At 44.4% G+C, this 27,987-nt stretch overlaps 1 long non-coding RNA gene across 2 annotated transcripts; it reads right to left on the reverse strand.

Moving 5' to 3' along the window:
- LOC147916567 (uncharacterized) lies at window positions 1-27,913 on the reverse strand. Of its 2 annotated transcripts, XR_015552787.1 has the most exons (8): window positions 27,856-27,913; window positions 27,621-27,759; window positions 15,923-16,067; window positions 15,311-15,354; window positions 14,274-14,346; window positions 8,415-8,527; window positions 1,630-1,777; window positions 1-239 (listed from the first exon to the last, which is right to left on the reverse strand). It is a non-coding gene; the product is annotated as an uncharacterized LOC147916567 (long non-coding RNA). The 2 variants fall into 2 exon arrangements; XR_015552786.1 differs by having other exon boundaries at window positions 1-1,777.
- Window positions 27,914-27,987: the final 74 nt, after the last annotated feature.

Below are 27,987 nucleotides of genomic sequence, written 5' to 3' on the forward strand. Positions count from 1 at the left end.
TACATATTGTGTTTATTAAATAAATTTGATGTTATTAATGTTTATTAAATAAACAGATGAATAAAGAACTGATTACAGGGGTGCCTGGGGCTCCAGGATCAGAATGGTGTACAGGAACAGGCCGGCTGGATGTTGCTGAGCCATTGAACACTTGGCATGAGGCTCCTCACACTCTCTTCTCCCAATATGACTCTCCACACCAGGTTCATTCCCAGAGTCAAATATGGGGCCAGACATGGCTGCAGGGCAGGGAGGGAAAAGGAGATAGACCCAGGAGCTACATGGCTGTGAAGGCAGAGCACTAGGATAGGGGGTCATTTTGGAGAAGTAGAGGAAGAAAGAGGAGGGTGAGCAGAACCATCATGCCATGAGCCACTGTGATTAGGTTAGGAGAGGCAGAGCCTCCCTGGATCTGGATTCCTCCCTCCAAACTAGTAACAAAGAGGCTGAAAATGTCCACTAACATCAGAGAGTCCTTGTGCCATATCCATCACTTCCTGAGCCCTTGGAGTCTTTTCTCTCTGAGCCCCAGGTCTGTTTTCTGGGCTCAAGTCAAATCTGCACTTTCCCAGCCACCTAAACCTCAGCTTCTTCTCTCCCCTTAACATTGCCCTGTGACAGTGCCCAGGGGACTGAGGTTGGGCATCCTCAATGGCCAGCCGTGGAGGGAGGGAAAGGCACGTGGGCACTGGTACAGCAGCTCCAGAGGACCCCCCCATGGTCCCAGACATGGTATGAATCAGTGAGTTAGACTGTAATTTACGCATTTATCAATTTTTGGTTAAACATAACTAAGAAATTGAAAACTGTAAAACGACACATAGATGCACAATAATTATAGCTACCCCATTGAATAGTTTTCAATAACAAGAAATGGATGTAGTTAGCTTAATTGTTGCTTTTGGTTTCACATTGAGGGGTGTTTCCAAAAGAGAGTGATTGATTAACAGATGCTGACATTGTGCATTGCCCTCCCTTTGGGTAGTCAGCTACATTGCACTCAGTGATGATAAAAGAAGTCTATGGTGACAGGAGTACAGAGGGGGCACCTGGCGAAGTTGGAGGCTTCAGAATCCAGGCTCTTTCCTTGAGGCCCAGAGGGGTGGGTGGATGGGTACAAAAGGAGGAGCAACTAATCCGTGGAGAATAGCAGATGATGGAGAGCCTCACCTTCTTTGGATCTAAAACCTCCAGATCTGGGTGGCTACTAAGGGGCTTCTGAAGAAAGAAATTCAGTTCCATTCAATGACTTATTCCGCATCTATGTACTGCCCTTACCGGGCCCTGGGGGACTACAGAAAAGAATCACCCACATGCTCTGCTCTCAAAGAGCTTGCATATTTTGCTTGGCTAGATCTTATCTTATCTTGGATGCCACACTTGATGTCATTAGCATCACAGTCCTACTCCCATGCACCATGTTTTATAATCTGTGAAGCTCTTTCAATTCATTAGCTCATTTGATTTTGCAGTGCCCATGTAAGGGCGGAGATAATTATTCCCTGGGGAAACTGAAGCCTCAAGAGTAGGTGACCCTTCTAAGATCACTCAACAAGTCAGTAATGATGAAGGCACCACGACACCAGTATTTAATTCTGAGTCAGAACTCCTCCTACAAAAGCACACTACCTCCTGGGTTGGGATGGTGGGAGAGGAGAAGAACTCTGCTCTGCCAGGATTGATCTGGTGTGGTACTAACAAGGTAGAACTCATCTGGCCTTTGGGGCTCACATAGAGAGCAGGAGTCTTCATGAAGCCGGGCTGCAAACAGACTCACCTGGATGGAAGAAAGCAACAAACGGACAAATCATCTTCCAGACATGTCCACGCCTGTGTGAGTGTCCTGAGTCATTTATCATTCATTCAACAAATATTAACTGAGACCCTACTGTGTGCCACACACTGTCCTACAGGACATCCTGGAGGTAGAAGATATCCTGTCACAATCCCCAGACTCTGCCCTTTCCCTCCCTCCTGCCCTCAGTGGGGCTGTCACAACCCAGAAAGGGAAGGCAGAGCAGTGGTACCATTGACAGCTCAGTGCGTGTGTCAATGAGTGGGATAAGCCAGGAAGGAAGGCAGAAGGCCCTACCTACCACCTCCTTTCTTCTCAGGAACATCCTTGTTTCCTCTGGAAAAATCCAGGAAAAACCTGGTCTCATCCTACGTCTCCTGAACATTTAATCTATACTCCCATCTCTGTGGCATACGGCACCCAAAGGCCAAGAAAGATTAGCAGGATGAACAGATAGGCTGCTCGGAGAAATCATCCAGATCCACTCTTCCTTGTTCTTTCTTCATCTGCTTTTCCTTGTGGAACCATCTCATGTGACTCTGAACTATTGCTCCACAACCCAAATTCTGATCCTGCCACTATCCCTTTGGACTTCAAGTTTGTCTGAGTGTTTCTAGTGCATGAACTTTGATTTTTCCTAAAATGAGGTCTGATTTAGCTTGCCCCTGTCTTGCCTTGGATAGGAGCCCCCATATGGCACCCAGACCCCCACATCAGCCATGTGGCTGTGTCCCCTCTGGGCTAAACACAAACAGATAATTGCTGTGGGCATATCTTCAAAGTGGCTCACTAGGAGAGGAAGGAAAAGCTGGAGTTTGAGAACTATTTAGATGGAAGCCAATAGACAGGGAGAGGTTGCAATTTGTTACTGATAGAGAAGGGCATCAAAGCAGTTGCCATATGAAGATTCTATTCCTTAGGATGTTCTGATATGAGTGAAATGGAGGGAGGTTAGAGGAGAAGGAATAAATTCTGAAATAGCTTCTGTGGAAAGCAGGAGACAGAGAGGTACTGGGGACCAATAGAGGGGAGGATGGGGAGTGTTGAGGACCCGGCAGAAAGGAGACCATTGTTTGTAGGATTCTGGTCCTTGTGTTTAGGCGACTGTCCCCAGTAGCACTCAGCTCCCTACATGCAGAGAAGGAAAGATAAATGCTTGGATTGATCCAGGACTGGGAGTTTACTAAAAAGGGCAGCGGGAAAACAGACGCCAACACAGTTGGAGTGTGTTGACAAGACAGTGGTAAAAGTGATGGATCGATGGAGGGATTGAGAGGAACTAAAGCCAGGAGAAGACTGAAAGACTTCTAGGAAAAGGAGGACTTGAGGAGCTGTCAGGCACAAAAAGGACCAAAACGATGGAAGCAGGGGCAAGTAAGTGTGAACACCCAAAAAGTATGAGGTTGTAGCCACAGGGGAATACTAAAGGATAAGGCTTCACAGGTAAAGTAGTTCGGGTAAGGACAAGGTCAAGAGTGTGCCTGTAGAGAAGGATTGATAAAGTAGTGTGAGGGTGAAGAATGGAGTCATGTGCAGATGGAGGAAGGAGACGCTGAGAGGTCAGGTTGTGGAGTGGGCCTCTCACAGATATCTGAGCCTCCAACCCCACTACCCCATGATGGCTAAGAGTGTGCTCTAGGGGGCATAAGTTGCAGAGAGGCATTGACAACTATGAGAATTTCATGTTATATGAATTTTGAGAGCAAAGATGGGGCATTTAGTGCAAAAGAAGCTCCATGGTTTCCTTCTCCCTCTCAACACCCAGTTAAGTCTACATCTAAGACCATTAGATCTACATACAAGGCTTAGGAGCAGTCCCATGTCTGTCTGCCCTCAAGAGCTCTCTGGGTCTATGCTTAGGTCCCCTCTCTGGTCACCTCCTTCCTGCCTGCAATGGAACCTCATGGTCAGAGTTGCGGTGTGTGGTAGGTTACAAAAATGGCAGAAATTATTCTTCTTCTATTTGCCCATTTGAAATGTGATCTGCAGCATCTCCCATCAAGAGTCTTTCCTAAGATGAAATTGTGCCACTTGTGACAACATGGATGAAACTTGAGGGTATTATGCTAAGTGAAATAAGTTAGACAGAGAAAGACAATTACTGTATGACTTCACTCATATGTGGAGGATAAACAAACAACCACATAGATATGGAGACCAGATTGGTGGTTACCAAATGGGAAGGGGCTAGAGGGAAGGCAAAAGGGGTAAAGGGGCACATATGTACGGTGATGGATGGCAACTAGAATTTTGGTGGTGAACATGATGCAGTCTACACAGAAGTCAAAATACCATGATGTACACCTTAAATTTATATAATGTTATAAACCAATGTGACCTCAATAAAAATAAATAAATAAATAAATAAATAAATAAAGAGTCTTTTCCCTACTCCTTGAATCTGGAGTGGTTTTTGTGACTTGCTGGCCAAAAGAATATGGCAGAAGAGATTTTGTGCAAATTCTGAGCCTGGACCAAAAGAGGTCTTGCATGCTTCCACTTGCTTTCTTTGAACCTTGAGCTGCCATGTCAACGAGTCCAGGCTACCTTGCCAGTTGATGAGAGACATGTAGCCCAGTTGCCCCTGCTCCCCCAGATGACAGCCAGCCAACTTTCAGAAGTAGAACTGTCAGCCATGTGAGTGATGCCATCCTGGGTCATCCAGGCCCCCGCTGAGCCTCCAGCTGAAGGCAGACACATGAAGAAGCTTAGTCTAGATCAGTGAAACCAGGCTCAAATCAGCAGAACCACACAGCCAGCCCATGGATTCATGAGCAATAATAAGTGTTTGTTATTTTAAGCTACTAATCTGGAGGAGTGTCTTAGTCAGACTGAAGTGCTATAACAAAATACCATAGACTGGGTGGCTTAAACAACAAACACTTATTTCTCACAGCTCTGGAGGCTGGGAAGACCAACATTAAGGTCCTGGCTGATCTGGTTCCTGACAATAGCTCTCTTCCTGGTTTGCAGATGGCCGCCTTCTTGTTGTACGCTCATGTGCCAGAGAGAGAGAGATCATCTCTCTTGTGACTCTTCTTATAAGAGCACTAATCTCATTCATGAGAGCTCCACCCCCATAACCTAATTATCTCCCAAAGGCCCCACCTCCAAATGCCATTACTTTGGGCACATTGGACTTCAACATATGAATTTGGAGGTGATACAAACATTCAGTCCATAGCAGGGAGGGTTAGTTTGTTATGCAGCAAAAGCTAGCTGATACAGGGTGGAATGGAGAAGAGATAAGAGATGCATTGCCCTAAGTAATAAAAAGGTTATGTGCTAATCATAGTATCTGACACATCTCAGGGCCACTTCTCTTCTGCCCAAGGTACCCCCGTCTCCCTTCCTCTGGGCTGATGCAGCCTCACACAAAGCTGCATGGCTTGCCAAGGAGCGCAGATGGAACAACAGCCCCCTCCTGCGCCCTCACCCAGGCACCCCTGTGCAGGGCACCACTTGCCAACTGTAAGCAGCCTCCTTGTATGCCATCACAGTGTCTGAAATTGCCCTCTCTAGGCAGCAAGTGTTGTACAACACACTCCCTCAGTGCAGCCAACTGGACAAGAATTTGTTCTCTGACAGGAGATGCAAATTGGATTCTTGCTTTTGGAAATCTGGATCAAACACAGAGGGCACACAGAGGGTACATGGAAGAGGAGAAGCGGACACGCAGGGAATGGCTCAGTCGGGTTAGTGACAGCACTGTAGCGAGGAATGTGAGCACCTGCCACTGAGGGCCTCCAGCCACGAGGGATCTGGGAGCAGCCCCCAGCCCAGGCTCTTGACTCCCTGCACTGTTGGGGTCTGGCCCTATCCTTGGGTTTCTGGAAGACTCAGATTTCCTGCTTATTTACCTCCCTTACTTGGGGTGCTCTGTTCCTTGCACGCAGAAGATCCCTGAGTAAAACGGAAACTTATCCCCCAAGACCCAAGGCCTCACAGAGCTAAAGTCAGGTGAGCCTTATCACTGCTCATCTATTAACCTTCTTCTCTACAGTCCAGCCCCGGGGTTCTGGCGATGGGACAACAGGAACCTGCTATCTGCTTCTCTGGCCCCATTCTTTAGGGCACTATGGGGGACACACAAAGTTGTGCCTAGGGAAGGGGCCAGGTCAGTGAGGCTGAGCTGTAGGGGCTACTGAGGACAGGCTCAGGGCCTACCCAACCCACCCATGCTGCAGGGCCCTGGAGCCAGGATGGAACAGATGGACAGGGGAGAGCTACCCAGAAGTAGCTTTAACCTGAGAGTTGAGAACACAGTGCAGTCACAGAGCTGGCTGCACAAGGGCAGGCTTCCCTGATGTGGGGGTGTCCTGAGGGCCTATGGTCAATCCTGACCCCACCCAGGCCCACAGAAGCCGAAGCACTGGGCAGGGCAGGGGGGATCTGATCCTGGGAGAGAGGAGACCCACCACCATTGGGCCCAGCACTCCTGGACAAGCCTCCCCATAGCAGCTCACCAGGGCAGTTGGTGAGTCTTCAGCAAGACAGACTTATCTGCTCATCCCCTTCTTTGACAAGAGGGTCAGGGGTCCTTCTCCTGCTCTCCAGCCTGCAAAATCATGCGCTGGTGATGCCAGGAGCCGTCGCTTTGGTTCCCATACGCACACTGCCATCTGCTGGAGGACGGAGGAGCGATCCAGAGGCAGCCCTGAGTTTGGGCCCAAGCCAGAAGCCCCCTCCCTAGGAAAGCCCTTCTCTCCTGCTAGTCCCAGCTGGAAGGTTCCCAAACCTCCCTCTCTGACTCCCTTCCTGCTTCCTCTGGCCTCCCAAGCCCTCTCTCACACCCCCTCAGGGCACCAATCCCTCTCTGTCTGAGGTTTCTCTCCCAAACTCCCCACCTTAGGTGCCTGCTTGCTGAGAATGGATTCAGTCCCAAGCACAGAGGTGCAAGCACAGAGCAGGGACCTTAGGGCATGTGGCCTCTCAGGCAGGAGATGATGCCTGTCCCCTCCATCATGCTGGACTAGGCCAGGCAGGGTAGAGGGTGTCATGGGGCCCAACCTGTCGTAGGTCTGTGGGAGAGGCTATACGGATGCATGGCCTCCAGTCTGCCCGAGGGCTGCCAGCCCAGAGAACCAGGCCCATTTCAGAGCTAGCTGCACTGAAGCCAGGAGGGGCAGGGGTGTGGGGGTGGAGGGTACCCCTTCTTGTGAACTCTGGAGGAAGTCAGGGGGGTCAGAGCCCCTAGCAGAAAGCCAGAGAGGGAAGAGCCCTCTGAGACTGCCCATCAGAACCCCCACTTTATGGATGAGAAAACAGAGGCCCAGAACTTAGGTGCACCACACTGAGCCTCCTGATAAGAGCGACTATGAGAGCCCATTCCTGAAGGACTCAGAGGACATCTAGTCTAATCCTTTCACTTACAGATGGGGAAACCAAGGCCTGGAGGGTAGCAGGAGGGAGGGAGGCTGACCCGCTCCAGGTTGCGGTGCTAATTAGTATCTGTCCTGTGCTTTTTCTGCCCCAGTATGAAGAGGGCAGCTCCTAATGCAGCGTCTGCTTGAAGACAGGGGGACACCGGGGGAAGGAGTGTGCAGGGAGGCTGCCCAGCCCTCTGGTGAGGAAGAATGCTGAGGGGAGGTGGGGGAGGGTGGCGCCCAGCCTTCCGGTGAGGAAGAATGCTGAGGCAGCAGCCACCACTGCCCTGTCTTGCTGTGATGTTCCTACCATTTCCCTCACTGCTCAGAGCAAGGCCAAGGTAGGTGGCTTATTTATTCCTGTGCTTTTATTTATTCATCTTTTGTTCATTCACATCCTGTCAGTGTATATTGTTTACATTATAAATCATATGTATTCCCACACTCCCTCTTAAGGAAAAGGCCCAAGAATACAGATTGTTGCCAAGCTGTGAAAATGGTTGGTGGCGGTGGCGGCACTGTGTCTCCATCCCCGCTCGGCCTCCCCAGGGGGCTGCAGAAAGCCCTCATTATGCCAAGCTGAGGGCTGAGACCACCTAGACCCCCCAAGCACCCACTCAATGCAGCATGTACAACAGAGGGAGCATGAGAAGGAGGAGGAACGAGAGCGAGTGGGGGTCTTCAGGGAAACCTGAGGATGGCATTCTTCCGCCATTTCTTTCCTGAGCTGGCCAGGCAGGGCTGGGCGGGGGCACCATCTGAGGGGAGTGAGCTGAACCCAAGCTAGTCTATAAGAAAGCCTCAAGCCACCAGAGAGATGGATTGCAAATGCCAAGACCAAAGGAAGAGAAGCGGATTCGTGAAGGAGAGATGGAGCCAAGAATTGTGGCATTTGAGCAGAGGCAAGTCAGAAGCAAATACAGCAGGCCCAGCAGGGATCTGGTGGGCAGTCACAGTTTGCATTTACAGACTGACTTAAGTGGAGTGGGAGGGCCTGGAGTTCTGGCCAGACTGCGATTTCAAGAACTGGGCTGAGCAGATGTATTCTGCAGCTGTGAGACTGAACAAAGGGGAACTGGGACATATATCTCCAAGCAGGAAAAATAAATCATTATTTTAATTGCATATCAAAACCTTTGGATATGTCTAAAGCTATACTCAGAGGAAGAGTAATAGCCTCAAATACACTGTTAGATAAGATAAGTAACTAATAGCTAGCACAAGAGGCAAACCCCAAAATTGCAGTGTCTTACCGCAATAAAAGTTATTTCTTGTTCACACTACACGCCTGTTCAAACAGTCACTTAGGGCTGCAGGCTGATGGAGGATCTTCTCCCTTGTACCTATGCCATCTGGAACACGTGGCCTACAAGACATGGTAAAAGCAGAAGAAAGAGGAGGAATAAAACACACTAGTTCTTAACTATCTCAGTCCAGACAAAATATACATCACTTCTGCTCACAATCTATCGGCTAGAACCAGTCACATGGCTGAAACTAAACTTCAAGGGATGCTGTGACATGTAAGAGAATAGCACATATGTAGCCAGGGAGCACTGTCTCAGCCACACATTACACATTAGACAAGAAACAACGAAAATAAATGACTTAAGCATCCAACTAAAGAAACTAGAAAAAATAACAAAATCATCCTCAGAAAAGGAGTAAGAAGAAATTAATACTGAAAATAGAAATTAATTCATTAAGAGCAATTTATTAATTAACTGCCCAACTAATGACAAGGCTAAAATAAAATAGATAAACTACTGGTTAATAAGACTGAAAAAGAAGCAAAGAAGTACAAATACACAAAACAGGGAAATAATCACTAATATGTAGGAAATTAAAATAATTATAATTTTAAAATTTCACAACTCTATGCTACCGTATTTTAAAAACTGTGTGAAATTATTTCTAAGAAAATGTTATTACCAAAATGGACTAAAGACGTGTTAATAATCATGGAAGATATTGAGAAAAGTGTAAAAAAAATGATTCTCTTGTATGTTTACACACACGCACACACACCAAGTTTCACAAATGAATTCCTTCAGGATTCTTTCTCTGAGGAACAAATAATTCTGGAGTTGAACTATTCCAGTGCATAAAAAGGAAAGGAAATCTCCAGGTTATTTTTTATAAAAGCTAGTAAAATATTGATAGCAAAACTGTACAAGGCACAAAAACTACTACAGATTAATCTCACTTTTAAATAACAAAGCAAAAATCTTAAATAAAATATTAACAAATAGATCTTAGCAGCATACTTTTAGATAGTACATAATTATCAAGTGAAATTCATACCAGAAATGCAAGGGTGATTTAAAATTAGGAAGTATAATTTACCATATTAATACACCTAGACATATGTTCTCAGACTAAAAGTTAGCATCATGCTTAATGTTGAAACATTAGAATCACGTCTACCAACATCAGGAATAAGATTAGAATGTACTCTAACACTACTATTGTTTAACATTGTTGTGCAGTTATTGACCAATATAAATAGACAAGAGAAATAAATACAAGGCATAAAATTGGAAAGAAGAGGTAAAATTATGATTATTTTTAAGTTTATGAAAAATCCTAACAATTCAATGGAAACAACAAATGGTAAATGACAATTAGAAAATTGATATACGAAATTAAATTTTTCCTTGGGGCTGGCCCCATGGCATAGCGGTTAAGTGCGCGTGCTCCACTGCTAGCGGCCTGGGTTCGGATCCCAGGCACGCACTGACGCACCGCTTGTCAGGCCATGCTGTGGCGGTGTCCCGCATAAAGTGGAGGAAGATCGGCACAGATATTAGCTCAGGGCCAGTCTTCCTCAGCAAAAAGAGGAGGATTGGCACGGATGTTAGCTTAAGGCTGATCTTCCTCAAAAAAAAAAAAAAATCAAACTTTTCCTATATGAAAAATGAGTTACAAGACAATACAGGAAAAAAATTCATATTTACAATAGCAACAAAAACAGAAGTACATTTAAGAGAAATTGTTCAGAACCTATAAACTTCTCCTGAAGAATTAAAAGACTAGAATAAATGGAGACACAAAATTGGTGTTTGGCTGGGAAAACTTAATTTATGAAGATGGTAATGATCAATAAATTGATCTATACGTTAATTGTGATATCAATCCTATCAATCAGCTCAGAAAGTGATTTTAAAGTTAATATAGAAAAATATATTTGTAAGAATAGGCAGTAAAATTCTGGCTGAGAAGAGAAATGATAATGAATCAGCTCTGCCAGGTAACAGAATATATGATAAAGCTTTGGTAAATAAAACCGTACACTAATGACACAATAGACCAATCATTGGCACAGAATGGAGAGTCCAGAGAGAAATCAAAACATATATGTGAATTTACTATAAGGGTAGCATTTTGAATCAAGGATTAAAAGACTGGTTATTCAATAAATGGTGCTGACTCGCTAGCTAGTCTTTTTTAGGGTGCAGGGAGAGGAGGAAGATGAGAAGAAGAAGAAGCAGGATTCCTGCCTCACTCATTTAGCAAAGTAAATTCCAGATGGATCTGATATAAATGTGGAGAATAAGATCATAAAAGTGCCAAGAGAAGATACCGATGGATGCTTTTCAAATTCTTAAAGTAAAGAAAGCTTTCTTAAGCATAAAACAGAACCCCAAAGCCTTAAAGGAAAAGGCTAATAAATTAGGCTACAAACAAGGCAAAATATTCTCTTTGACAAAATCTGCCATAAATTGAAGACAAAAAGGAAAGGGTATCTGCTATACATTTGACAGGCAAATTAGGCACCCCCCTTCGTTCCACGGCAGGAGAGAAGAAGAAGCATGAGAAGAAAAAAGAGCAAGCTAGAAGAGCAAGAAGAAGGGAAGAAGGTGGAAGGAATCAAGACAGAGGAGAGGGGAAATAGAAAGAGAAAACTCCATCTCCTTTGCTGGAAAGTTGCTTTCCTGGGGTAAGTTCCCCTCTTTCCAGTCCACTCCTGGAAGACAGTGTGGTCGGCTCTTCCCTGCAGACAGGGATGTCGCAACACCTGTGACTGTGACTGTGGAGGGCTTGCTGATCACAGGAAGAGTTGGTTGATCACTCAGACAAGGTTGCCAACTCCTGGCCTAGAGAGGTAGCTTAGACCTGGGCAAGTCATATCTCATCATCAGGAAGCCCCCAAGACCTTCAAATGGCAGAGACGACTGCCTTTAAGCAAACTAGGTGGCTTCTTATGGGTGCTAAGATATCCCTAGACTGCACCTTTTAAGAAGACCAGTGTTTTTTTGCATTTTTTCATAGCAGAACACTTGCTTTTCAAATAAAATCTACAAGGAAACCCAACATAGAAACAGACTGTAGTAGTATTTTATTAGTATAACTACATTTATCTTCAAATTTAAAACATTTGTTTATTATAAAGTCAAAAAGAATCTAAAGTTGGTAGTATAAAGGCATTTTACATTTTACTTTTCTTGTTCAAAACACACCACAAATAAGAAACACAATGAAAAACAGAGGTGAGAAATACCATTTTCATTGAAACAAAGAAACAGCCACAATCTCAACCTGTCAGCTATGAGGTATACCTGACAAAGGCTATGAATAATCTGGGACAAAATGAGGGGGGACCCGCAAAGATAACACATATGTCAAACCTCCAGCAGGATATTGTTGTTCTGCTTTGTCACAGCAGGTATCAATATTTTGAATATCCAATCCAATACACCTTCGATCAGCAATGAACACAACCTTGGCCACACATTCTAACCCTTTAGCAGATATTCTAGTTAATACTAATACCCAAGTCCCATCATAGACCAATTAATTCAGAATTTCAGGAACTGAGGTCCAGGCATCAGCATTTTTTAAAGCTCCCAGATGATTCTAATGTACAGCTAGGGTATGAGAGCAACCAGATCCTGGGACATGGACAAGTCACAGTAGAATGACTGTCCACTGAGATACCTAGTTTCACACAGAAGAAGAGTAAGGTAGATGAGTTGGATGGAGAAATGATGCCAACACACAATTATTACTGTCTACTACTTAGACTCCTAGCCAGAGGTGAAGTGTTATGGAGGAAGAGCTTAAGTGGGGGTCATGAGATCATAATACAGAGAATCTGTCACTTTAGGATCCCTGCTGTGAGCCTTGTGGATGTCTTGAAAGCTGGAAACTGATGGAAGGCAGGCACCCAGAGCAGGAGAAATAATATTGCTGAGAGGTGGTTTGCCACTACTCGCTTGAACTGAAGCTGCGAACTGTCTTAGCTCACTCCTCTCTCCTCTCCCCACACTATTCTTCAACAAACAGCCTACTCCCTTGTAAACTGAAATCCAATCAGCCAGAAGTCATACAGGACCTTAGCAAATGGTAGGGGTTGAGGATCTTAAGGAAAGGGACATAAACAGAAAAACAGATAGAGGACATACATTTCAAGAGGAATTAACAAACAAAGGAAGCAGTCAGACAAACAATTTTCCACAGCCTTCATTAAATTATAGATCACGTGATCTCTCCTTCTAAAGAAAAGTATAGAGAAGAGACACAAGGACGTAGAGAAGAGCTTGTAGGACAGTAAAATGAAATAAATAAGAAGCTGGCAAAAGTCAAGAGAATAAATGGAAGGAAAAAAAAATGAGAACATTATAGAGAGTGACCTCATGTTAGAAGCAACAAATAACAGAAAAAAAATGAGTGAAAATACAGCCAGAGTCCTCAGGATCCGAATTAAGGAACTCACACAACACAAAATGGAACAAAAACAAAAATAGAAGCATGATTATGAAGAAGTTGATAGATAAGGAAGACTAAAGAAATCCAATATATATAAGTGGTGTTTCTTGAGATGAGAAGGTCCCCAAACAAAATAAAAACTACCAACTTATCTATCTTTTACACATTTATCTTTTTTTTTTTTTTTTTTTTTTGTGAGGAGATCAGCCCTGTGCTAACATCCGCCAATCCTCCTCTTTTTTTGCTGAGGAAGACGGCCCTGGGCTAACATCTGTGCCCATCTTCCTCCACTTTATACGGGACGCCGCCACAGCATGGCTTGCCAAGCAGTGCGTCGGTGCGTGCCTGGGATCCAAACCAGCGAACCCCGGGCCGCCGCAGCGGAGCGCGCGCACTTAACCGCTTGCGCCACCAGGCCGGCCCCAGTACACATTTATCTTTTTTTTCTAGATCCATCTGTTTATATGCACAGAAATTTCGGAAATAATGTTCATCAAGAGTTAGAGATGGTTGTTTCCAGGTGGTAGAGTTTGGGAGTGAATATTAGCTTTCTTCTTTGTATCGGTATTGTTTCTTATCATAAATATGTATTAGTTTTATAAAAACAAAATCATTACCTTTACAAAAAGAAAGTGAAACAATTAACCAATGTTTTTGCAATGTCAAGAATTAAAAGTGAGGGCCGGCCCCGTGGCTTAGCAGTTAAGTGCGCGCGCTCCGCTGCTGGCGGCCCGGGTTCGGATCCCGGGCGTGCACCGACCGACGCACCGCTTCTCTGGCCATGCTGAGGCCGTGTCCCACATACAGCAACTAGAAGGATGTGCAGCTATGACATACAACTATCTACTGGGGTTTTGGGGGGAAAAATAAAATAAATAAATAAAATTATAAAAAAATAAAAATAAAAAAAAGAATTAAAAGTGACTGTATACAAAAATTAACTAAAAATGGATAATAGACCTAAATGTAAAATCATAAAACTCATAGAGAAAACATAGGAGAAAATCTATCCTAGATATGACACCAAAAGCACAATCCATAAAAGAAAATATTGATAAATTGGACTTCATCAAAATCAGCAACTTCTGCTCTGTTAAGGATACTGTTAAGAGAATAAAAAGATTAGCCACAGATTGGGAGAAAATATTTGCAAATCATATACCAGACAAATGACTTGTATCTAGTATATATAAAGAACTCAATAATAAGAAAACAATCCAATTGTTTAAATGGCAAAAGGTTAAATAGGCACTTCCCCAAAGAAGGTACACGGATGACAAATAAGCCCATAAAAAGATGCTCAACATCACTAGTCATTAGATAAATACAAATTAAAACCACAATGACATACCTGTATACACACATTAGAATGGCTAAAATTAAAAAACAAAATCTGACAATACCAAGTGCTGATGAGGATGTGGAGCAATTCAAACTCTCTTACACTCCAGTAGAAATGCAAAATGATACAGCCCTCTGGAAAACACAGTGTGGCAATTTCTTAAAAAGTGAAACATACATTTACCTATGTCCCCACAATCCCATTTCTTTGTATTTATCCTTGAGAAATGAAAACCTATGTTCACACAAAAACCTGTACACAAATGTTCATAGCAATATTTCATAATCACCCAAAATTGGAAACAACCCAAATGTCCCTGAATAGGTGAATAGATAAACTGTGCTATATCCACACAATAGAAGACCACTCAGCAATAAAAAACAACGAACTATTGATACACACAACTTGGATGAATCTCAAATGCATTTTGCTAAGTGAAAGAACCCAGTCTCAAAGATAACATATTGTTTGATTCCCTTTATAAGACATTCTCAAAAAGGCAAAAATATGTAAACAGAAAACAGATCAGTGGTTGCCAGGGGTGGGTGTAGGGGGAGGGTCTGAAGACAAAGCACGTGGGAATTCTCTGGGATGTTGGAATTGTTCTGTATCCTGTGTGACGTGGTGGTTATAAGTATTTATGTGTAAAAACTCATCGAAAAAAGGGAATTTTACATTTGTAAATTTAAAAACTTAAAAAAAAATCCCTGGTAAACATTCAGCTTTCCACATTCAAAACCTTGAGGTGAATGAACAGCTGTATCAACCCAGAAAGTGGGGGAGGGGGTACAGAATAATGCCTGAATCTACAGGTTCCAAGACTTGATGAAGATGTGAACTGTATCCTTGTGGTGACACTAGTTTATTCATTCACATAGCTGCATCAGTTTCATAATAAAAAAACAAAACCCACCCAAAGTATCACAAATACAAAATAATTACCATTTCAAAAAAATATGGAAAGCAAGGGTTATTGAGGAAAGTTTCTGCCACTTATCAGTTTTGGCACCCAATTTATTTCTGCCTTTTGTTTTGGTCACATAGTATGGAGAACATTATGATATCCAGAGAATTGTAGTGAAAATATTTTAAGTTCACCTTGCCACCTTGGGATAATCTTCAATTAACAACTGTTTCAGAAGCTTGAAAGAGAACAATAGAAAACTGTTAGTTTTTTTCCCAATAGAGAATCACCCAAGTTACCTAACTGCTTGCATTCCTTATTAAATAAGGTGTCACAAATGAAGAACTTCAAATTTGTAATCTTTTCTGGACATATTTATAAGAAATCCAAATATATTTCTAGAAATGGTAGAAGAAATCGTTATTCTTAGGCTCTACTTTTTAAAAAATGAGTTAACCTGACAGTACCAGTTAACACATCAGGAATAGTCAATATATTCAAATTTAATATATACTGCATTTGAGAATGTATTTTATTTTCAAAATAGTTAAAAATATATTTGAAAATAAAATTAAGAACAAATATTGAAGGAAGGTTTGCAGCACCTGAGTTTCTACAGAACACCATTTAAGCACTACTCAGCTACAGCACCACAAACACCATCTAAGCTGAACATGAAAATGTAGATGATCAATCGTTCAATGCAAACCTGTTCTCACTTCATTTACCCAATTGTGGTTTTCAGCTGCTACATAATATGAAAGTAAACTTATTTCCAGTTTAGGAGCTTTTTCAAAGTACTTTACCTGTAGAATCTAGACATTGTCATCTTCATTCATTCATCCAAAGAATATTTAGTGAAGCATACCACGTGCCAGGCACTGTTCTAGGCCCAGGGGTCGCAGAAGTGAGCAAAATGGACCAAACTCCCTGCCCTCACCAGCTTATCCTCTGGAGGGGAGAGAGAGGAGAGAAATGAAAGTAATAAGCTGTAGAAGGTGATAAGTGCTGCTATAGACTGAATGTTCGTGTCCCCTCGAAATCTGTATGTTGAAACCTAATCCCCTGTGGGATGGTATTTGGAAGTGGGATTTTGGGGAGGTAATTAAGTCATGAGTATGAGGAGCCTCATGAGTGGGATTAGCATCCTTATAAAAGAGACCCCAGAGAGCTCCCTCACGTCTTTTGCCATGTGAGGACACAGGGAGATGACGGCCTCCATGAACCAGGAAGCAGGCTCTCACCAGACTCCAAATCTGCCGGCACCCTGATCTCAGACTTACAGCCTCCAGAACTGTGAGAAAGAAAGTTCTGTTGTTTATAAGCCACCCAGTCTATGGCGCTTTGTTAGAGCAGCCCAAACTGGCTAAGACAGGTGCCATGGAGGAAAATAAAGCAGGGTAGGAAGATAAGGAGTGTCTACCTTAAATAGGCTGGCCAGGGAAGGTCTCCCTGAGAAAGCAGATGTTTGAGCAAGGACTTGAAGGATGTGAGGGGTTGAGCCACGCAGATGTTTGGGGCAAGAGCATCCCAGGCAGAGGGCAGAAGTGCAAGGGCTCAGGGTGGTGCTGCCCAGGCATGTGTGAGTGAGGGCAAAGAGGCCAATGCGGGTGGGGCTGGAAGCAAAGAGATGTCACAGGAGATGTGCTCAGAGAGGCAAGGATATACACAAACTCGGGCGGCTCAGGGACCCCTAACCACATCATAGCAGGCTCCAATCCTCCTCTCTGCCCCCTCCCCTTCGAGGATCACTGTCTTCTAGTGCATTTGGGAAAAACAGCCTTTGTCTCAAGTGCATCCTTGACCGAACACGCTGCAGCCTGCTTCTCTGCTTTCACCTGGCCACCCGGCAGCCCCTACTCACTGTCTCTGGTCACCTTGGCTGTTGGGATTAGCATTCTCTACTGATTCAATGCTGCTACCTCTGCCCTGGCCTTATAAGAGGAGATTCCCTTGCTTCAAGCGAGAACCAGTCCCCTCCCTTATTCTCTAGCACCAATGACACAGCCTAGTGTCTGTCACAGACTTTTCTAAAGGCTTGAAGAAACCATAAGGGGAGTAGAGTGCAGGAAGAAAACTTGGATATCACCTTACTAAAACCACAGCCCACCAGGCATCTGCCCTCCCAGGGAGCTCTTTCCTGGCTGCCTCTCTATGAGGCTCAGCTCCTCCACAATCACAGGTCTTCAAACCCTACCCTCTCTTCCCCAGTCCCTAGGCTGTCAAATTCCTGTCTCTGGGCCTCCAGAAGTCCCCAATTTTACAACATAACAACCTTTCATTGAAGGAAAACATCACTCTGATTTACTCTAAAAAGCCCCTTAGTGCTCATTGTCTCAATCCCTACTCAGTCCAGATGACCCCATGGGCCTTGCCTTTGCCTAACCAGAAGATTCATGGAAGCCTTTTCCCTGTGCCAAGATCAAGTCCTCCACCATCCCTACAATGCAGAAACATCCGCCAGCAACTTTTCTAAAAATGGCAACATTTTACTTCTATGATGCTTGATACAATTAAAAACTATTCTGTGTTATGGAAAATATAAGGCAGGAGTCACATTACTAAAATGTTTTAATTTCTCTTAAAATCAGAAGGAAAAATGAATTTTTAGGTAGAAAATGTCTTAATGTATAATAATAACTTATTTGTCTTTATACCAAAGCAATTATAAAATATCATTTTAAATATGTTTTATGGAGGATGGGGCCCATCAAGGCAAAAACACCTGTGCCCACGACAATCCTAATGTGGCCCTGCAGCCAATCAGAGCCTGCCATGACTTGAACCTGACTGGGGCATGCACGCTGAGCAGTTTGTCTATGCCACTCAGATTTGGTAACAAAATTATAGCAAAACCAACTTGGCCCTTAAGCAAAATAGAATAATATTTAATTGCTCATTGTTAGTGATCAATAGGAAGACAGTAAAGCTATAGTTATTGATTGCATAAATACCTCCCAGTGAGAGAGAAAGTGGGCATCAACCCAATCAAGTTATGAAAAAAGACAAAAGGGAGGACATTAAGTAGAATTAAACTGACTTCTTTTGTGACTCTTTTCTAGGCTCTAGGTCCCTGATCCATAGTCCCTCTGGAAGCAGGTCAGACATTGAATAATAAGAATACGCACTTAATAACAATAGTAGTAGTGATGGTAGCAGCAGTTAATCTGAGGCAAGCTCTATTGTAAATGCTTTGCATGCAAACTCACTTATCCTTTGCAAGAGTCATGATACTTTCAGTTGCAAGAGAGAGAGAAATCCAACTCAAGCAAGCTTAACACAGACAAAAAAAGAAGAGGAATGTATTGGCTCACATGGCTGGGAACGGTTCAGGGCACCTCACAGAATCAAAGGAGAGGCAGGAGCCAGGAGAGTCTTGGGGGTGGAACCAGAATTCAGCACCACCGGGCTCCCTCTCCATCCACCTCATTCCTGCTTGTTTTTGCTGGCTTCACTCTCTCCTCCTTCAGACAGGCCCATTCCATACGGCGGAGAAAACGGACGCCAACCTTGTATCTGTCTTAGTTTGGGCTCCCCCAAAGCAGACTCTAAGGGAAGAGTTTGGGAGCACTGCTCTATTTGGGAGATGGTCTCAAGAAGCATGTTGAGGGGGGCGGGGAAGTGAGATAAGGAAGGAAAGGAAGCCCCGAAATGGGTGTGTTGATGAATGGGTTAGTGGAGCTTAATCCCACTAGAATGCCTTGGAAAGAACGTGCAGAGCAGCCCTCAGGTTGTCCGCCTGAGGTATTTATGTATCAGCTTCCCTCTCTCATCATTTGAGAGTCCCTCTGGAGGTGACAGTTCTGCAGCAGGTCTAGCTTGCTCCCCAGGTCAGAGAATGGCCTTATGCAGAGAAACACAGGACCCCAACTTGTGCACAGGAACTGTCTGCAGGTGACCTCAAGGGTGGACCCATAGGTATGGGTGGCGCACCTATAACATCCACTACTCTTTCCAGCACCATAGCCCCCAAAGCAGCGTGGAGATGCTTCTCCTCCAGCTGGAGCCCATGATATCCTAATGTGGCCCTGCAGCCAGCAAGCCCCACGAGGGACCCTGATCCAGCAGGCTTAGGGCAAGGGCACACCATGAACCAATCACAGGTCCAGGGGAGCAGCTTCATCTGTTGGAATAGAAAAGGCTCCCCTAGTTCTTTCCTCCACCCTCTTCAGTAACTAGAACCTAGATTCACTATGTAAGTACTGGGTGGTAAGGAGAAAGGCACTGATGGACACAAAACTGCCCACTTCTCCAGTTTTCACCAACTTGATCCCCCTGCAGAAAGAGAACCATCATTATCAAAAAGCCCATTGTCACTCTGTCTCTTTAGAAAAATTCCCATTAAAGATCAAGCAAATTTTAATTAGATTAAGTATCCAATTACTGTAATTACATTTTTTAAAAATTCACATCATGAAGATGACCCTTTTTAAAAGGGTTACAGGAATAATTAGTGTATTCATATTAACCAAAATATATTGGATAATATTTATACCCAGAAGACTAAGTACATTACACACATTTCACCTTTGGGGAAAGCTTGCGAATGTTTTGGCAGTGGCATGAATATTTATAGGCGAGAATGTGCTTTAGCAAGATTATGTGAGGAAGCATTTAAATGCTCACCAATTTTTACCCAGGGGTAAAGTATACAGAAAATGTAGTGCAGAGATTATGGATATGCAAAGTGTGACTTAAGAGGGGAATTTCTATCAGTTTGCTTAATTAACTGGAGCCAAAGACTATTTCTTCTCATTCAAGGCAGAAAGGCCCAAGGTATCCAACTGTGACTTCTCTCTGCCCTGTGTCTTCCAGGGGCAGGGGCCAGCAAGGAGAGCTGGCAGGAAGGCAGTAAGGACATTCTCATCTTGACCACTCACCACCAGGAAGCCTGGGTCCTCGTACCCCCGACCTTTACCCACCCAGTCTCAGGTGGATAAAGCTTTAGGGTGAGGAATATGGGCCTTCTAGAGGCTTCCTCCCTATAGGTTTTCCTCTGAAATTGTCTTCCCTTTTCTGATTCCAATTTTCTTCCTTTCAATCTGCCTTCGAGCTGCAGCTACTGCTGCTGTTTCAGTCTCACACACGATTGCCTTCCAGGCTCCACCACATTTGCTAGCTCAGGGGAGGGAAGCAGCACAGTCTCCATTTCACAGATGAGTAAACTGGGGCTCCTGAGCTTGGAACAACTCCCAGAACCAGGCCACAGAATTGGCCTCATAAAAGAGCTTTGCTGCCACTGACCTGAGACCTGCATGGCCTCTGCTCTGCCTGTCAGGAAGCTGCTTGTGGCTACCACCAACCACAGGAACATCCCACCTCTGCTGCCACCTACACCTCCCAAAACAAGCAGCCTAGGCGTTGCTGTTTCCTCTCATAGATAACTTCCAAACCAAAGTCAGGTACGGGTACGTCTGACTGGGGAAACAGTTACAGATCTGCACCCTAGTGGCAAGGGGAAATATAGTGTGTTGGATTCTATACTGAGAATGTGAGATTCTCAATGTGGATAACATCAAAGAAAGAGTATTCAAAAGATATTGGACATCCACGATGGCATGCATTATTGCATTCCCCTTATCCCTGATGGAAATTCTACCCATCTTTCAAGGCCCAGGTCCAGTATACCCTCTTGTGTGCATCCTGTCCCTCTCCTGCCTTCCCTCTTTTGCCTCTTCATTCTGGGCTTTGGAGTTACAGGCCTTGCTCCCTTCTGCTCAGTGTGCTGGTACTTAGGTCTCATTTCCCTGCCAAGCACCCTGATTTCCTGCCTCTAGTAAGGGTCCATGACTCCACAACGGGCCTGCTGTGGTCCCTATGGGATCTTCTTTAAAATTGTTTTCAGAGACCAAGATACATCCTTGGAATCTCCTCTGGGATGGAAAAGCCTCAATCACAGGGGAATTACATTTTTGGAAGTAACCAAAGTCATTGTATTAGCCAGGGTTCTCCAGAGAAACAGAACAATTGGATGTGTATGTGTGCATGTAGAGAGAGAGAGAGAGAGAGATTTATTTTAAGGAATTGGCTCATGTGATTATAGAGGTTGAGCAAGTCCAAAATTTAGAGGGTGGATTGGCAGGCTGGAGATCCAGGGAGAGGCAATGCTGCAGTTCAAGTCTGAAGATCTCCTGCTGTGAAATTCTCTCTTACTTAGGGGAGATCAGTCTTTTGTTCTATTTAGGCCTTTAACTGATTGGGAGAGGCCCACTCACATTATGGAGGGCAATCTGCTTTACTCAGATGCCACTGATTTAAATGTTAACCTCATCCAAAAACACTCTCACAGAAACACCCAGAATAATGTACGACTACATATCTGGGCACCGTGGCCCAGCCCAGCTGATACATTAAATTAACCATCACAGTCACTAGAGGGCAAATTTGGTGGATAAGGTAGAGTGGCCTACGGTGGGCAAAATCAGTGACTTTTTGAAATGAGACTCTTTTGGGTGACTTTTTTTTAACCATGTCTTTTTTTTATTGACATATGTTTAACATATAACATTATATTAGTTTCGAGTGCTCAGTGTAACGATTTGATATTTGCATATATTGCGAAATGATCGCCGCAATAAGTCTAGTTAACATCCATCACCAAACATAGTTCCAAATTTTTTTCTTGTGATGAGAACTTTTAAGATCCATTCTTTAAGCAACTTTCAAATATACAATATAATTAACTCTAGTCACCATACTATACATTATTTACTTATTTTATAACTTATTATTTATTATTTTATAATTTATTATTTAGGACTTATTTATTTTATAACTGAGTAAAAAGGCCCAACAAGCCTATGAGAAACAGTGTCCACAGGAATTCAGTGAAAGGAAGAGTCAGCATGGGCTGGAGTGTCCAGGAGAGCTTCCTGGAAGAGGCTCAATTTGTTTAGGCCTTATAGATTAGAGAAGATCAGCTGTGAAAGGGGAGGAGGAAGGAAATCAGGTAAATTCCTGAGAAGAATAAGCAGAGCTCATGCTGGTCCAGAGAGAAGGGCATGATTCAGGGCAAGAGGATGAATTATACAGGTCCTTGAAAGGGAGGCCAATGAGCTGGGACTTAATATGGCAGCCAAAAGGGAGCCACAAAAGGCTTTTGAGCAGAGCAGGGCCCAGACCTTGGGCTCAGGAATATTAGCCTTGTCTGGACAGGACTGGCAGCCTGTAGGCAGGGAGTTTACGAGAACGCTACTGTTTCATGGCCATTCTCTTCCTTCTTCGTCTTTTTCTTTCTTCTACTTTCTCCTCCCTCTCTTTCTCTCCTATCTTATTTCCCATTTAGAAATTCTTCCTCCTCCACATGCTTTGTGTGAGTTCTCCTTTGTCCTCCCACTCCTTCTTCCCTCAGTTCCTCGCGGCTCTGTCTTTCAGGGAGACCTCATATTTAGGAGTAAAAGAAACAGCTGTCAATTCAATCCTAGTAGAAATTAACTTCACAATTATTTATAAGTTAATGCCTTGAATTATATTTCCCTCAACCCCCACCTCCCCCATGTAAAAATTCAACCAGTGCTCCTACGTTAAAGAAATTTTGATGTTAGGGTTGATTTCATGGACCAAGTCTTCCAATTAACCATGACAAACATTCTGGGGCACTTCCTCACGGGCTGTCAGATAGGAAAAGGACACAGGAAGCAACAGATTTCTCAAATTCAGCAGATGAAGGGTCTAGCTATAACTTTTAAAGATGATTTCCTCTTTACCGCCCAAGGAACTGGCAGACTTACAGGGACCATGTAAAGGTGTGGAGAGAGGCCTGGTCTGGGAGTTGGGAGAACTGGGTTTCAATCCTGGTACAGCCACTAATCATCAGGGTAATCCATGGCAAATTCCTTCCTCTTTACATATCTCAGTTTTCCCTTTGGTCCAATAACAAGACAGCTTAGCTAACTGATCTCTAAGGGGCTCTGTGGTCTCCTCTCCCTCCTCTTCCCACCTTCGGTCTTCTAGCATGGGTCCCTTGGAGGCTGCCAGTCTCAGGGGACACTTGGGGGATGCCAGATCCCACCCCGAATGTGCTGCTTGGAAGATACTCTTACTCTACAGGGAGAGAACAGGTAATCCCTGGCTGTCTTTAAGCCCTAAAGGGAGCCCCTTTGCTAAGCTGAAATGTTTACTGAACACCTCTTTCCTTATTTCCAAACCTTCACCACACTCAACAAGGCCTCTCCCACCCTGCTCACCCTCAGATAATGGCCTGACCATATCCTTTACCAAGAAGACCGAGGCAATGAGAAATGAACCCCTTTAATTTGCTGCCCCTACGCCACCCCTTTTATGCATGCCTCAACTCATTCCCATTTCCTTTCCTCTAAGCTGATCCCTACTGCTGGGTTCTTGATGTCTGTTCCTCAGGTCTGCTCCAGAATCTGGGCTCTGCTTCAACCCTGGTCCCCCTTGCTCCTGCATTTTCCATCGTCCCCTTTCTAACGTCTTCCCCCCTAAATGTATAAACTCTCTGAAGCCTCTCCTTTGTTTAGAAAAGAACAACCCTCCCTCATCCCTCAGACACCCTCCAGTTACCACCGTATCTTTAATTTTTCTTTCCATGCAAGCTCCATACAGTGTGGGCTGTACTTGCCCTCTCTACTTCCTTGTCATTCGCTCCTTCTTTAGCCTATAGCCATCAGACTTCTGACCTCAGTTCTCCACCGATATTTTACTGGAAAAACTGAGCCCTCACTTCAGGGGGTAAGACCTTACTTTTTCGAGAGGTCTTGAATCACAACGCACGCCTGGCTCCACAATACCATCAGTCACCAGAGGGCAGCCATACCAGGCCCCACTCCCAGCTTCCCCAGCTCCAGGAGCCCTGTTCCCCTGAGGAGGCCCCTACCTCCTCCAGGCCCACACCCTGCCTGGCTGCAATGATGAACATGGCCCCAGCTCAATACTCTGGACTATAGCTTCGTGTTTCCACCTTGTTCTAGGCCACTTCCAGGACTAACGTCATCATGACCTCTGCCCATTCCCCTTGGCCACCATCCTCAGTCCAAGCCTCCCAGATCATCTGTCGTCACATACCGCTCATCGCCATACTGCTCAGTACGTATTTTACTCTGACTCCATCTCCTACCTCTCTCTGACTTCCCAGAGTTTCTGCTTGCTGTGCTTTCTGGACTCAAGATCTGTCATGAGAAAAAATCAAGTTTGAGAATCACTAATGTAAGTTACAGAACTAAGTCAACGGCCTATCGGAGAGCTGGCTACAGGGCAGACTATGATCAATGACCACGTATGTGCTGACTGAGTGACTTTGTGATGCCCCTTGTGGAGGAACAGTTCCTGGCCCCCAGCCAGGCTTGGTCGGCAGCAGCTGCAGTAAAGTGGCTCCAGCTGCAGGGCCTCAAGGGCCTTATATCAGGGAGCCCCGCTGGTCATTACAAAGCAGGGTGAAAACAGATTCCAAAGAGAAGGAGGCAAACCGAGGTCTCCCCACTCCTTGGGGCCTCAGGCTGGGAGAATTCCTCTTTCGCTCCTACTGCATGCACATTAGAGGAAGGTAGGTTCTCATCCTTGAGTCTTGAGGCCAATGAGAAGTTTGTTTCTGTGCTGCAATTGCGTGTCAAGAAAGTGGAAAGAAGGTAAATCAGGAATGTTGGTAGGGTAACGAGCATGGGGCTATGAATGCCAGCAACATAGGAGAGAGCTGCTAGGGAGCAATTTACAAGTTCTGTGATAGTGGGACTGCAGGTGAGACACCAGAGGTTTGTTCTGAGTGTAGAACAATGTAGAACAGAATTGGATCAAGCAGTTACTAATAAGAGCTGGCATTTACTCAGGAAGTTTTGTGTCATCACCAATGTATTTCCGTATGTAAAGCACTGAGAAGTGTGCCTGCGAGTGCCTACTGCTGCTACTACAGCTACTCTACAAACCGACCAATAAACAAAAAAACTACAGCGCCTTAGAAGAGGATGGCATTTGGCTGCTCATCATATCCTCCATTCCTGTCACCTTCCAACCCTCCAGTGACTTCTCATTCATTCAAGATTTTGACACCTGGACCACTATCTTCTTTTCCACCCCACTTCCGTCCTCTTACTTGGGCACTTCAACATAATGGTGTAACCTAGGTTTCCACTGTGTCTTCTTATCACCGGACATGAGCACTCTTGCTAATGTTACCTTCTCCCAGAGTTCATTTACTATTGATCGGCAGATCACTTCCATATTTATTTCCAGTCCAGACATCTTTTGTGAGCTCCAAACCCATATATCCAACTGGATAGCTCTACACAGATATTTCATGGAAGCTCAAACTCAACTAGTTCAGAGTCTGAACTCATCATCTTTCTCATAAATCTGATTCTTCTGTTCTCCAAATCTTGTTATACAGAATCAATGTCTAACCAGTCACCCAATCCAGAATTTGGGGTGTCATCCCAGATTCCTCTGTACCTCTTAGAAGCTGTATCCCATCAGTTACCACATCCCTAAGCTGCATCTGTTGTCCATGAGTCTGGAGCTTCTCTGGTTCCAGAGAGTAAAAGTAGTAGTTACGAGGGCAAGTCCTGGAGTAAACGTGCCTGGATTCAAATAATAGCTTCCAATTTATACTGTGTAATGGTTGGCAGGTTACTTAAGCTTTCTGTTTCTTGGTTTTCTCACCCGTAAAATGGCTATACAACAATATTGCTTACTTCATAAAATTGTTATGATATGTAAAATACTTGGAACATAGTAAGTACTCAAAACCTTTTAGAGATGTTGATGATATCAACGATGATGATGTCTGAGTGATGCCAGCAAGGGTAACCTCCTGGCTGCAATAACTGAGGAAATAGATTTAGAGAATATCAACTGCTTTTTTTTTTGATGAAGGAGACTTTTCCCCCCACAGGCTTTTTTTGTGTGTGTGAGGAAGATCAGCCCTGAGCTAACATCCATGCTAATCCTCCTCTTTTTGTCGAGGAAGACCAGCCCTGAGCTAACATCTATTGCCAATCCTCCTCCTTTTTTTCCCTTTTCCTCCCCAAAGCCCCAGTAGATAGTTGTATGTCATAGTTGTACATCCTTCTAGTTGCTGTATGTGGGATGCCGCCTCAGCATGGCTGGACAAGCAGTGCGTCAGTGCACACCTGGGATCCAAACGCGGGCCACCAGTAGCGGAGCAGGCGCACTTAACTGCTAAGCCATGGGGCCGGCCCCTCAACTGCTTTTTAACCAGACTTGCAACCAATCCTTCTTTATTCAGCCCCACTCCACATCTCTGCCTTTCAAGGTACTCAGTGCCTCCAATTCCTAAGACTTTATAGGTTCTGGGAGGAAATTAGTTTGCATCTTAGAGGCTTTCCCTCTGTAGGCACTTCACTTTTTATGCTTTACACCTGCACTGTCCACTGACAACTAGTCACATGTGGCTATTAAGCCATCGAAATGTGACTGACTAGTGCTACACATGTTGAAATGATAATATTTTGGGTATATTGGGTTAAATAAAATATATTATTAATTTCACCTGTTTATTTTAGATTTTTAAATGTGGCTACTAGAAAATTTTAATTACATATGTGACTGGCATTATCTTTCTATTGGATAATGTTGCATCTTACAAAATTTTGACACTTCTTGTCTGCTGTCATGTTTTCTCCCATCCTCTTTAGTCTGGTAGTTGATACACTTTATCTCTTTATTTTTATTTTTGTGAGGTATCTGGGGAAAGCAAATATAAAGGGGTGTGTTCCATCTGCCTTGTTTAACTGGACATCATATCCAAGCTTGTCACAATCTAGCCCCTGCTTATATTTGTAGTCTTATCACTTTATGTCTTGTCACCAACCCTATGGTCCACGTAAAACAAATTACTAATAGTTTTTGGAACACACCAGGAAGCTTCAAGCTTTCATGCCTTTTCTTTCTCTGCATCCTTTTCCTGGAATACCCTTCTAACTCTTCCCACCCAGCCTAGTAACTTACTCATTCTTCAAAAACTCAAATTTCATCTACTCTCAGGAGCTTTTCCTGACTCTTCCTCCTTCCAGTTCAGCCCATTACTCCAGAGTCCAGAGTATTTTCCTGCATTTTCTTGTTTAGATACCTATCTGCCCCACAAGGGAACCCACCTTATTCATCAGACCCTGTAGTGCCATTTCAGGGTTTGATACATAGTAAGAACTAAAAGAATGTTTATTAAATAAGCGAATCAAGGCAGTCATGAAGAATTGTGGGGATACAGAAGGAGAGGCTGATTGAAAAAGTTTCATGATGGTAATATTTTTTCAGCTGTTCTTCAGAGAAGTTTCTAACAGGTGAAGACAGCATCAGGAATTTTCCAGGCAGAGGGAACGAGACAAGCAAAGGTTCCCTGAAAGCAACGAATATGCTGGGGAAATAGCAAACGATCCAATTTAAATGCAGCATTGGTATGACCAGATCATGTAGGGCCTTAAGGTCATAGAAAGGAGTCTGACCACTGTTCTGAGGATAAAGAAGAGTTTTTGAAAGGTGTTAATTAAGCTGGGGAAAGAGATAATTAGACCTGCGTTTCAGCATTATTACCTTTGGCTGCAGACGGAGAATGGATGCGAGGGGCGTGGGTGGAAGCTGGAAGACTGAATTCATTGTAGTCAGGAGGGAATGGATGGTGCGGCCTGGGGCGGGGGTGAGCGGGATGGAGGGAAGGGCACGACCATCTGCTCTGTAGGCGGGAGAATGCACAGGCGTTGGTGGGCGTGAGGGAGAGGGAGGGGTGTCCAGTTTGCACACATGGGAGGGCGGCGCGGGTACCACTTACAGTGCCGGGTGACGGCGCGGGAGGAGCCTGTCAGCCCCCCGCCGCGGAGCTGGGGGCGCGGCGCCCGGCACTTGTCCCTCGCGCGTCGCCGTCGGTGCAGCGCGCAGTGCGGTCGGAGGAGGCCGCCGGCGC

This window comes from Ceratotherium simum, chromosome 7 (genome assembly GCF_057802395.1).
Source record: "Ceratotherium simum simum isolate JZ-2026a chromosome 7, ASM5780239v1, whole genome shotgun sequence".
Lineage (NCBI taxonomy): Eukaryota > Metazoa > Chordata > Mammalia > Perissodactyla > Rhinocerotidae > Ceratotherium > Ceratotherium simum.